General features: G+C 43.2%; 1 protein-coding gene across 2 annotated transcripts in view; it reads right to left on the reverse strand.

Moving 5' to 3' along the window:
* Positions 1–2,408, reverse strand: part of LOC124776248 (protein FAM43A) — a 604,461-nt gene extending 602,053 nt beyond the window's left edge. For both annotated transcript variants that reach the window (XM_047251115.1, XM_047251113.1), the window contains exon 1: positions 2,268–2,408. The gene's annotated coding sequence lies outside the window, so the exon portion shown is untranslated. The remainder of the gene's footprint in view (positions 1–2,267) is intronic.
* Positions 2,409–10,948: the final 8,540 nt, after the last annotated feature.

Consider the following 10,948-nt stretch of genomic DNA (forward strand, 5'->3'; position numbering starts at 1 on the left):
TTAGGGAAGTTAATATATCCAGCAACGAACATCTCTGGAATTTTGTTAAGGATGTGCGGAATCTCATAGATTCACGATACCTACAAAAATGATTTACCGTATGCCTCGAGTTTGTGAGGCAGTCATTAAACCCAAACGAGGATTCTTTGATGAAAGTAAGATATTGTTGTGATTGTATTATATAGTGGAAGTTAATATAATTGTATTTTGCGAGAAATAACGTTTGATTTGTCCTGTAAATCTGAAATACCAGGGTGTATTGAAATTAATGAGCGATAGCGTGTATTAATTACAGCACGCACGAAGGCATTAAACAATCATTATTCCCGCGCTCCATACGTGAATCGAATGGAAAAAAGCCCTAATAATTGGTACAGTGGGACGTACCCTGTGCCATTCACTTCACACTAGTTCGCAGGGTATAGACGTAGATGAAAGAAATCATTAGATTCAGTGATGCTCATTGGCTACCGTCTAGTATTACCCGATTGACAACGATCAATGTCAAAGGATTTGCCAACTTCAGCACGCAACGTAAGAGGCGGCGACAGCGAAGTGCACTTCATCCCCTTCACCATACACTGTACATTGTGGCTTCTACACTGCGGATGTGTGCGACTGACGCATTTCCGTACAGTCCTCCCGCCTGAAATGAAGCTGAATAACTTTGCTCGCTCGCAGGGCAGGTAGCGCAGCGAGGCCAGCCTACGCCACCCCGGGCGACCCAAGTGCGTGGGCGGCTGGGCGTGCCGTGTGGCGCTAGGCCGCGCTAGGCCGCGCAAGGACGCCCGTCCGTCCGAGCCCGAGGGACCGCGCGGAGAACACGGCACAGGGCAGGGAGCACTCAGACACCTGCTGCTGCCGCCACCCGCCACCTCAGCAGCCACAATGAAATACACCTACGGGGAAAATGTCGGGGCCAGTGCTCAGCTCCGAAAACAATGGTGTACCTGCGAGGACATGGTAAACCCTACAGCATCACTCGTCTAACCGTATACTTTTATGATTACTACAAATATTTTCATTGACAGAAATACATCATTTTCGTAAATCAATAAATACGTATCACAGACTCTGCACAGAATCACGGTCACCCTTGAAATACACGCCAGTAATTTGCTACACACTGGCAACATGCACTTTTTCTATGCTCACGAAAATTGAATTCAGTTGCGTAATCGGCGGTTTATACGTTTACACAATAAGCTCATTGCACAACTCTGGATACTGTTACAGGCTGCGCATACGCTCAGACATCCAACAAAAGTAAACAATATTTAAAATCCATCGCGTAGCAGCAAGTGGATTAAAAAACAAAACGTGTCTCCGGAATGTCAAGCCGACAATTTACGTCGAAATACCACGTTGATAAAACTTTATTGCGATGTCCCTGAACCACATTTACAACCTATTACGAAAAATCAAAAGATTTCACCTGTCAAGCACTCATCTAAACAAGTATTCGTTACCAACTCTACACTCCAACCCGTCATTTATTCATCTCATTCAGAAGAATAACGCCGTTTCGGCACGAAGTTTTGAAATGGCACGAACGTTCAACACGGCTTAAGACCGAATACGAAGAGTAGAAACATTCCGTTCCAGCAAGGCGAATATAGGTCAATATCTTTTGGCGTTCGTAAACAACGACCTCGCATTCAGATAATGGTAGGAACAACTTGTCTTTGAGTTCTCTTACAAAGCCACAAATCTCTCTGTCTTCCATGTGCATAAATCACACAGCTTCACAGCTCTGTGTTTACGCCCGTCAATTCGTTTTCCTTACGTTTAAAGTGCTTCTAAGGTTTCTTTATCCGGCACAATCATTTGAATCAGCGTACCTACTACATCAAACGACAAAATTAATGCACAGCCCTATGCTCAACACACTAAATTATCGCGAATTCATAACGGAAACGTTAACACAGCGTTCGTCACCTTTTGTTACGCCACCAGAACGGATCACACTAACGGGTAAACAATCGTATTGTCTTTTCTTTCATGTATAAGAAGACGCTGAGACATCACACGATTTCCGGGAGCGATTCAGAAAACAGGAACCTACGAAAAGTCGGAAATACTTTTCTAGAGCAAATCAACTTCCCGAGTGTCGTCCAGAACACCTACAAGATTCCGAATAGACCTAGCTCCCTACAGCAAGACCAGCGGTCCCGTGGTCTCCAGAGAAGCTTGAGCCATCAAGTGTCTTACAGGTACCGCGCACCTTTCCACGGCTCCAGTTGCCGCTCGTAATCATCAGCACTTACCCCTCAGTCATAGCGGAGGCGCCGTAGTGATGCACTATCCCGGAGCAGCAGCCTCAGCATCGTCGTTGACAAACGGAACAGAACACTCGCACAAACACACACGTCACAGACGAATCCGACAGCACAACCTAACCGCACGCTAGTTGCGACAAGACTACCCAACAAGCGCGCTCGCAGCCGACTGGACGCTGCTTCGTGCTGAGTCGGAAACGCTCGGGCGAATCCGTGGGGAAACAGGTGTCAGCGGGCCGCTCGGTCGGCGACTGCGGAGCGCCATGCCGCTTCGCTGCCGCACGGCGTTTCTTTGATGTTTTTAATGCTCAACTGCTAGAAGCGTTACGTTAATGAAATTTTAAACAAGGAAATGAAAGTGAAGCTTATTAAATATCTCTAGAGAAAAGAATGAAGCAAAATATTTTCAACAGTACGAAAAAAAAGGCTCCCAATTAAAGGAAAATAATTCTCAAGAGTTGGTGCTATTAACTAAAATACGTATCGCTAACGCAGATTGAATCTTTGGATTTGCATACAATAAATTTAATGTGTGCGCTCGACGGGCTTTTGGATCATGCACTGCTTCTTCTGTTGTACCTACGAAACTGGTGCCAAAATAATCACACAAAATGGGTATCATACTTACTCACATTTTTTCGAAAATTGTCGAATGGCACGTCACAGCACTTCAAGAGATATGTTCTTCTTTCAGACGACGGAGAATTACGCTTGAAAGCCGCCTACTTAAGATTTACTGACTAATGATAACATTTAAACGACCTTCTGTACCCAGAAGAACGCTTTCCATAGCGAAAAGTTAGGGCAAGCTGTAACTAAATGAAGAAATAAGAAAGTAAGAGAGCACGTGCTAAACAAAATTAGCAGGGTATGCGTCACAATAAAACAGAGAGAAAACCTCACTTCGCAAGTACATAAGTTCCCCAGCCATATTGTAATCATCGGAGGATACTTTAATCATCCAACATTCTATCAATCGAATAATTACACTTCTGTTGCCGGTAAGGTTGGTTGGGTGATTCTCGGGAGGGGACCAAACAGCGAGATCATCGGTCCCAACGGATTAGGGAGGGATGGAGAGAAAGTCGGCCGAGCCTTTTCAAAGGAACCATCACGGCATTTGCCTGAAGCGATTTAGGGCAATCACGGAAAACCTAAATCGCGATGGCCAGACGCGGGTTTGAATCGCCATCCTTCCAAATGCGAGTATAGTGTGCTAACCACTGCGCCATCTCGCTCTGTCTGTTGCTGGTAACCGTGATAACAAATGCTGTGGAACATTAGTAAATACCTTCTCTGAAAACTAGTTAGAAAAGATGGTTCGGATACCCTCTCGTGATGGAAATATATTGGACCTCATTGTAACAAATAGGCATGACCTCTTTGAGGTTGTCTGCATCGAAGCTGGTATCAATGACCAGGAGGCACGTGTAGCATACACGATTTCCAAAGCAGAAAGGGCAACTAAAAGAAACAGAAAGATTTATTTGCTAGAGAAACTCTGTAACGTGTACCTCAGTGAGTAAATTGAAACCTTTAACTCAGAACGGGAGTATGAAGACGAACTATGGCTCAAATTTAAATGAATATATGAGCATGCACTGGATTGATACGAATCCAGTAGAACAGTTCGTGATGGGACGGACTCTCCGTGACAGTCGCTGTGAAGAAACCCCTAAAGAAACGCATAATAAGTGTGAAACAAAGCAGAGGACTATAGACCTCTACATCCATACTCCACAAGCCACCTGACGGTGTGTGGCGGAGGGTACCTTGAGTACCTCTATCGGTTCTCCCTTTTATTCCAGTCTCGTATTGTTCGTGGAAAGAAGGATTTTCGGTACGCTTCTGTGTGGTCTCTAATCTCTCTGATTTTATCCTCATGGTCTCTTCGCGAGATATACGTAGGAGGGAGCAATATACGGCTTGACTCTTCGGTGAAGGTATGTTCTCGAAACTTCAACAAAAGCCCGTACCGAGCTACTGAGTGTCTCTCCTGCAGAGTCTTCCACTCGAGTTTATCTATCATCTCCGTAACGCTTTCGCGATTACTAAATGATCCTGTAACGAAGCGCGCTGCTCTCCGTTGGATCTTTTCTATCTCTTCTATCAACCCTATCTGGTACGGATCCCACACTGTTGAGCAGTATTCAAGCAGTGGGCGAGCAAGCGTACTGTAACCTACTTCCTTTGTTTCCGGACTGCATTTCCTTAGGATTCTTCCAATGAATCTCAGTCTGGCATCTGCCTTACCAACGATCAACTTTATATGATCATTCCATTTTAAATCACTCCTAATTCGTACTCCCAGATAATTTATGGAATTAACTGCTTTCAGTTGCTGACCTGCTATTTTGTAACTAAATGATAAGGGATCTATCTTTCTATGTATTCGCAGCACATTACACTTGTCTATATTGAGATTCAATTGCCATTCCCTGCACCATGCGTCAATTCGCTGCAGATCCTCTTGCATTTCAGTACAATTTTTCATTGTTACAACCTCTCGATATACCACAGCAGAGATACCGAATGAAACGCTTTTAGCTATCAAGGAAGCAATGCACGAAGATACCGTAGCAAGTTTTTGTCGGAAGGCCTTTCACACAAACCCAAAGAAATTACGGTCGAATGTACAGGCTGATAGTAGTACCAAAGTTAGTGTCCAGACCTGACGGACGAAACAAGAACTGAAAATGAGGGAACAAACAAAAGCAGAAATGCTTGCCAAATGTACACAGGAGAACTGCCCCAATTTATTTCTCATGCCACTGAAAATGTGAGTTAATACACAGCGGCGCAAGACGTAAGGACGAAAGTAACTTTCGCATATTATGTCACTGCCAAGCAATGTAGCTCGATGAAACTTTCCACAGATTGAACTGCTGCACTATAGACAGAAGGTAACTGAAAGAAACGCACAGTGAGACGCCCAGAAATGACGTTTTTAACTAACGATTGTGGCGTCGTCCTCAAAGCGGGGCCTCATGCAAAATTTGGTACCTCCCGACGGCTCCACAAGTAAAGACTGTCTGCCAGACACACCAATGACAAATCAGAGACATCGGCGCAGACACGGCCCCTTTTGTTTCCATACGCCGCAGCCGGGAAGTTATTCACGTCCGAGCGGGATGCCGTTCAGTCCAGTCACTATGTATTCAGCGGAAACTTGTAATCATCTCTTATGATGACGGTGTCTTCTTAGTACAGATCCGGCAGCGTGCTAATAAAACAGTTATTCATTTATAGACAATTGTACTCTGATGTGAAACTATCACTCTGCAATGAAGGAAGAGCTAAACTTATACTTGTCAGTGACAGTATAAAGTACACGTCATCGGAGAGGAGAATAATTATTTCCAAAATTTGCCATGTTCAAGTTTTAATATATTAATAATTTGTGTGTGTGTTGTAGTATGTGCTCAACCTCCCCTTGAAGTAGTACACTACAAAGACGATAATTACACTGAAGTCACCGTAGTTCAGGACAGTCCCGTGAACATTACAACAGTCGGGACACGGTTCTTAACAGAGTGTGTGACCTCCACGGATGGCAACGTTAGCTCTTCTGTTTGGTCCCGCGCTGTCCTCGAGACTGAAGAGCAGTTCTTGTGGTGGGAGGTTCATCTCCTCCACCAGCGCAGCTGACAGCTGCAGACGGTCGTTGGTGATTGTGGACGTTGCTGCAGTATGGCTCCCAAGGCATCCCACAAGCGCCCAGTGAGATGTAAATCCATTCACCGAATGTCTTCTCGAACCAAGAGTTCCTCTACTTGCGCTATTCTAAGCGGTTGTGTATTGCCATCCATAAAAATGAAGTCGGGGCCCGATGCACACCTGAAAAGACGCAGATGGGGAAGGAGACAAGTATTAGAATGACGTTGACCAGTGAGTGTACCGTCTACCCCAAACACTTGGAGGTCAGTACGTCCATGCAACATTACGCCTAACACGTGGACCACCAAAACGGTCACTTTCGACCATTTTTCTGGGTGTAGTACGAGATCCTATCTCTCGTCAAATGAGGCTACGTCCAGAATTGTTGAACTGGATGCTCAGGTAGGTTACTTTCTGTACGCACAGTTCGTTGTTTGTTATTTCTTCTTCTGTAGTAGTATTTTCTAGCCACAATGAAAAACGAATTGTTTTCAACATCCGTCAGCTCCTCTGGTTTCATTAGGAGACGTTATAGGTATGGTGAGAGTAACCGTGCGACTTGTTTCTGGATTCCGGATTGTTGGTATTGACTGTGATTGATGGAAGGTTAGTAGGTAATAGCTGTGCTATCCAGTTGTTGCTGAAGTGAAGAAAATGCAGCTCAGCACCGGGACGAAATGTCATTTGTGAAAACGGCGTCAAAATTGTTATGGAGCCGTTATTATTTTCTGTATACATACATGATAAGGTGAATAACATCGAAAACTTAGCGAGGCAGTACTCCAATGATGCTATTGTATACATGTGAGTTGTCTCTCTGATAAATCGCCGCGATATGCAAGAAGACTTACAGATGGTTGGTGCTTGGTGCAGGAAGTGGTAGTGAACCATTAACACAATGAGTTGTAGCGCATTACGGGTAATTAGGGTACAAATGTTGCCCAGAAGCACCGAAAATCAGCTCTATAATATGCATAAATAGATGAAAAATTTATTGTTTCTCAAACGATTGGAGGTGTTCAGTTAGTGGTAACAGAAACAGTCGTAAAATATCGAGGAGTGTGAGCCTGAAGCGACAACGTAAAACTTATTAAAGGAAATGAAGAGTGAGATTCACTGGAAGAATCTAAGGAAATTAAATTTTCCCTGGCATTATAAACAACATAGACCGGTAGAAGAAAATATACATTGGAGAGCAGGTCGTTTTGACACAGATTTGTATAGGAAGCGCGACAGCATAGTGGTAAACGTAGATTTTAACCGAAAATCCGAATATAGATATAAATCTTCGTGAAGAATCCATCCCCCCCAAATCTGGATAGCCGTATAAGGATTTAAATTCAGTTCATGTCGAATGTATGCTAATCTATGTCTCTTAATCATTGTGCTGTTTCGTAAGGTGAGACGAAAACATTAGTGCATGGTAAGAAGCGGTGGAAAGCATGGAACTAATCGAAAGAGTTATAAGCTACACAAGGATTAAACAAATGTTTTTGCGTTCCACCTAATCCTTAGAAACTTCTGAGCTTTTGCACAGCTAAGATTTAAGAGTAACTAATTCTTGTGGTTACATTCCTGCTGTTTTCTATTTCCACCACCGAGAAAATCAGGGCTAAATCACAATGCACTACTCTCGACTGGCGTGTGTATCTTCTTGCTTTCTTTTTAACAGACCCTCGTCTTTCATTGCAACTGTTTACGTTAACAAAAGCAACCAACATACTGTTTGATGCACGACCAAATGAAATCATTATGCTTGTATTAGATCGCCTGCAGAGAGAGTCAGCAAAGTTTAGCTAAAAAACGAATAGGAATCGGTGGGATTTACACAAGTAGAATTACGGAAAAATTTAGATAATGTGCTGACAAAAGCGAGGATGTCTGCAGTAGCGATAAAGGCATACTGGTAGACTATAGTAATGTAACATGTGTGTGATACTGATTGTGAGCTTCAGTCGGAAGTATTGTAGAAACCTTGTCAGCAATGGTAATACAAAATAAAAGAAACCACTGCGACTAATTTATTAGAAGACAAGAAATAACAAGATAGAATGAAAGTCAACGCGACAAAAGAGGAGGTGATTACAAAAGAAAGTCAAGATGGAAACAATAATATGTATTTGATATAGGCCTATGAATGTGAAAAGGGAATAATAAGTTGAAGAAATATACAAACATTGTTGGCAGGAAAACACAATGATCAATTAGCTTACGTTCGGCGTCCGAGCTTTCGCTCAGTATATTTCAGTTTCCTTATGTTGGTGACCGTTTCCTTGCCCTGTTACGTCTTTAGCACGACCTGTCTCTCCCGCCTCCTATGTCCACACGATACGCACTGTCTTATCAAAAGTACCGGACTCCTATTATTAGACATTAATATGCGGCGTGTCCAACCTTCACTTTTTTGTAGGCTTGAACTCTGTTGTGGACACTTTGAATGTGGTGTCTGAATGTCTTTGCAGGAAAGGCAGACACTTCTTCCGTAAGAGCCGAAGCCAGAGGAAGAACAATGGAGTCCGGAGTGAAGCTTGTTCTAACTCATCCTGGAGGTGTTACACTGGAATCAGGTTGGACTCAGACAGGCCTGCCCATTGCAGGAATTCTATTACCCACAAAACTTGCGTCACAGGTTCTGCTTTATCACAGCGTGCATTGCCATGCTGACTGGAAACAATAATGTCTCGGAACTGTTCCTTCACTGTACGCAGCACACAATGTTGTATAATGTATTCATGACCTTTCGCATTTCTCGTTTTGGTAAGCACAATAATGGGATCACAAGACAACCATGAGAAACACTTTCATACCGCAACAGCACTTCCTTCTATACTTCAGTTGGCATTACACATAATGGGAGATAACGTTCTCCAGGCAACCCCCGACCCAAACTTTCCATCGGATTACCACAGGGTATAATCTGATTCATCATTCCATATCACTCGTTTACGGTTATCTACTGTCCAGTGGACACCACCTCAAGCGTCGCTTAGCACTCAATCATGAAATATGTGGCTTTCAAGTAGCTGCTCGACCTTCGTACCCCATTCATTCTAATCCCCAACGCCTATTCATTCTAATCCCCAACGCACATTCATTATGTTAGCTGGACTGCTGGCAACACTTTGGAACTCACGAGTGGTTCCTTCTACTGATTTCAAATCATTGTTCACAATCACCCTCCGCAGTGCTCGACGGTTCTTATCCGCGAGTACAAGAAGCTGCCTGGTCTTGATTCAGCTGTGGTTGTTCCTTCGCTTTTCTAGTTCACAGTCACGTGATCAACAGTCGGCTAGGCCAGGCTTAGAAGGGTTGAAATGTCACAAATAAATCTGTTAGTCAGGTGACATCCAGTGACTCGTCCACGTTAGAACTCATTGAGTTCCCCTGACCGACTCATCCTCCTGCTACTGCTTCTGTATTGATAACACAACACTCACGTCTCCTTTTATAGTGGCGGGTCCGACTCCCGTAAAATCTAATGCTCAATTTCGCGTTACGCAGGGGTATCCGGATTCTTTTGGTCAGAGTGTGTATGGTTTAAGTGAGAAACGGCGTTTATTTAGAATTTTTAGGACTCCAAACATAAGATTTTCCCTAAGAAGTTTCCAAGTGTAGATTTTTAACTAAATATTCCCCCTCTGTTGATATAACAGGAATTTACTAATCAAACACATATTTTCTTCCGCGGTTGGCGGATTTCTAAATACTAACACAAAAAGTTTTGTATAGGAAACGCTCCAGTGCTGTTATTGAAACTGTCCCTGCTAGTGCTGCTTCCAGTGTGAGCCCCAGGTGGAGGGTGCTTCGACCTTGAAGCGCCTCCCGTACCTGCTAACCCGGTACACAGGGGAACCCCCCACCCCTGCGACTTGAGTCGTGGCCCCACCTGCCGCTCCAGTCAAAGCCACAAAGCTTCCCTCTGGTCGTTCCACCTTTTCCCAGTAGTCGCATACCGGACGGTATCGGTGCACAAAATTACCTTCCAGGAGTAAACAGAACACACATTTCTCTATCACTGAATCCTCACTCAGTCGTCCAAATTTTGGTTTTACGTGGTGTCCCTAAATTACTTTACGCAAATGCTTGGGTATAAAGAGCAATGTTTGCAGTCACACGGGAGTCAACAGTGAAAGTTAATATGTTTTTTTAATCAAATTGGCCATGTACGAGTGGACTCACGCACTGAGGATTCTGAACAAGCTTAATTATATATATATATATATATATATATATATATATATATATATATATATATATATATATATATCCCAAATCAAAATTACTGGAAGCCTATACAACTAGGAAGATCTAAACATGGTATTAAAATTTCATGCTTGGCATTTGCAGATGACGTGGCCATTCTAGCAGAAAACGAGACCACAGCAATTAAACAGATAGACATTCTCAAAGAATGCGCCGAAAAAGTTGGGCTACAAATTTCCTTCCAAAAAACCAAATTCATCTGCTCAAAATTTGAAACTCAAAAACTGACTACAAAATATGGACAAATTGAGAGAGTTCCATTCTTTAAATACTTAGGCGAGGTCCTAGAACCCACAGGGGGAGAGAAAACTGCACAAAAAGTTCGACTGCAAAAACTGAAAAGAGCATGCTGGAAAACCCACAACATCTACAATAAAAAGTGTCTCTCCATTCACTCAAAAATACGACACTACAATACAGTAATCAAGCCCGAAGCACTATATGCCAGCGAAACACTCACACTCCATAGAAAAGGCGACCTGGAAGGCATCCTGAAAGAGGAACGCAAAATTATCAGAAAGATTCTTGGCCCAAAAAGAACGGAAGATGGATACAGGTTACAGTCTCGGAAAACTACAGAAAAATTATCTAACCTCGCCGCAGACATCCGGAAAAGAAGACTAAAATTTTACGGTCATAGCCACAGACTCCCAACACCCAGACTCTCCCACAAAATTTTAATATACATTGAAAAATTGAAAACCATACCCTGGATACAAGAAACCAAAACAGATCTAGCAAATGCACAA

Source organism: Schistocerca piceifrons, chromosome 2 (genome assembly GCF_021461385.2).
Source record: "Schistocerca piceifrons isolate TAMUIC-IGC-003096 chromosome 2, iqSchPice1.1, whole genome shotgun sequence".
Taxonomy (NCBI): Eukaryota; Metazoa; Arthropoda; class Insecta; order Orthoptera; family Acrididae; genus Schistocerca; species Schistocerca piceifrons.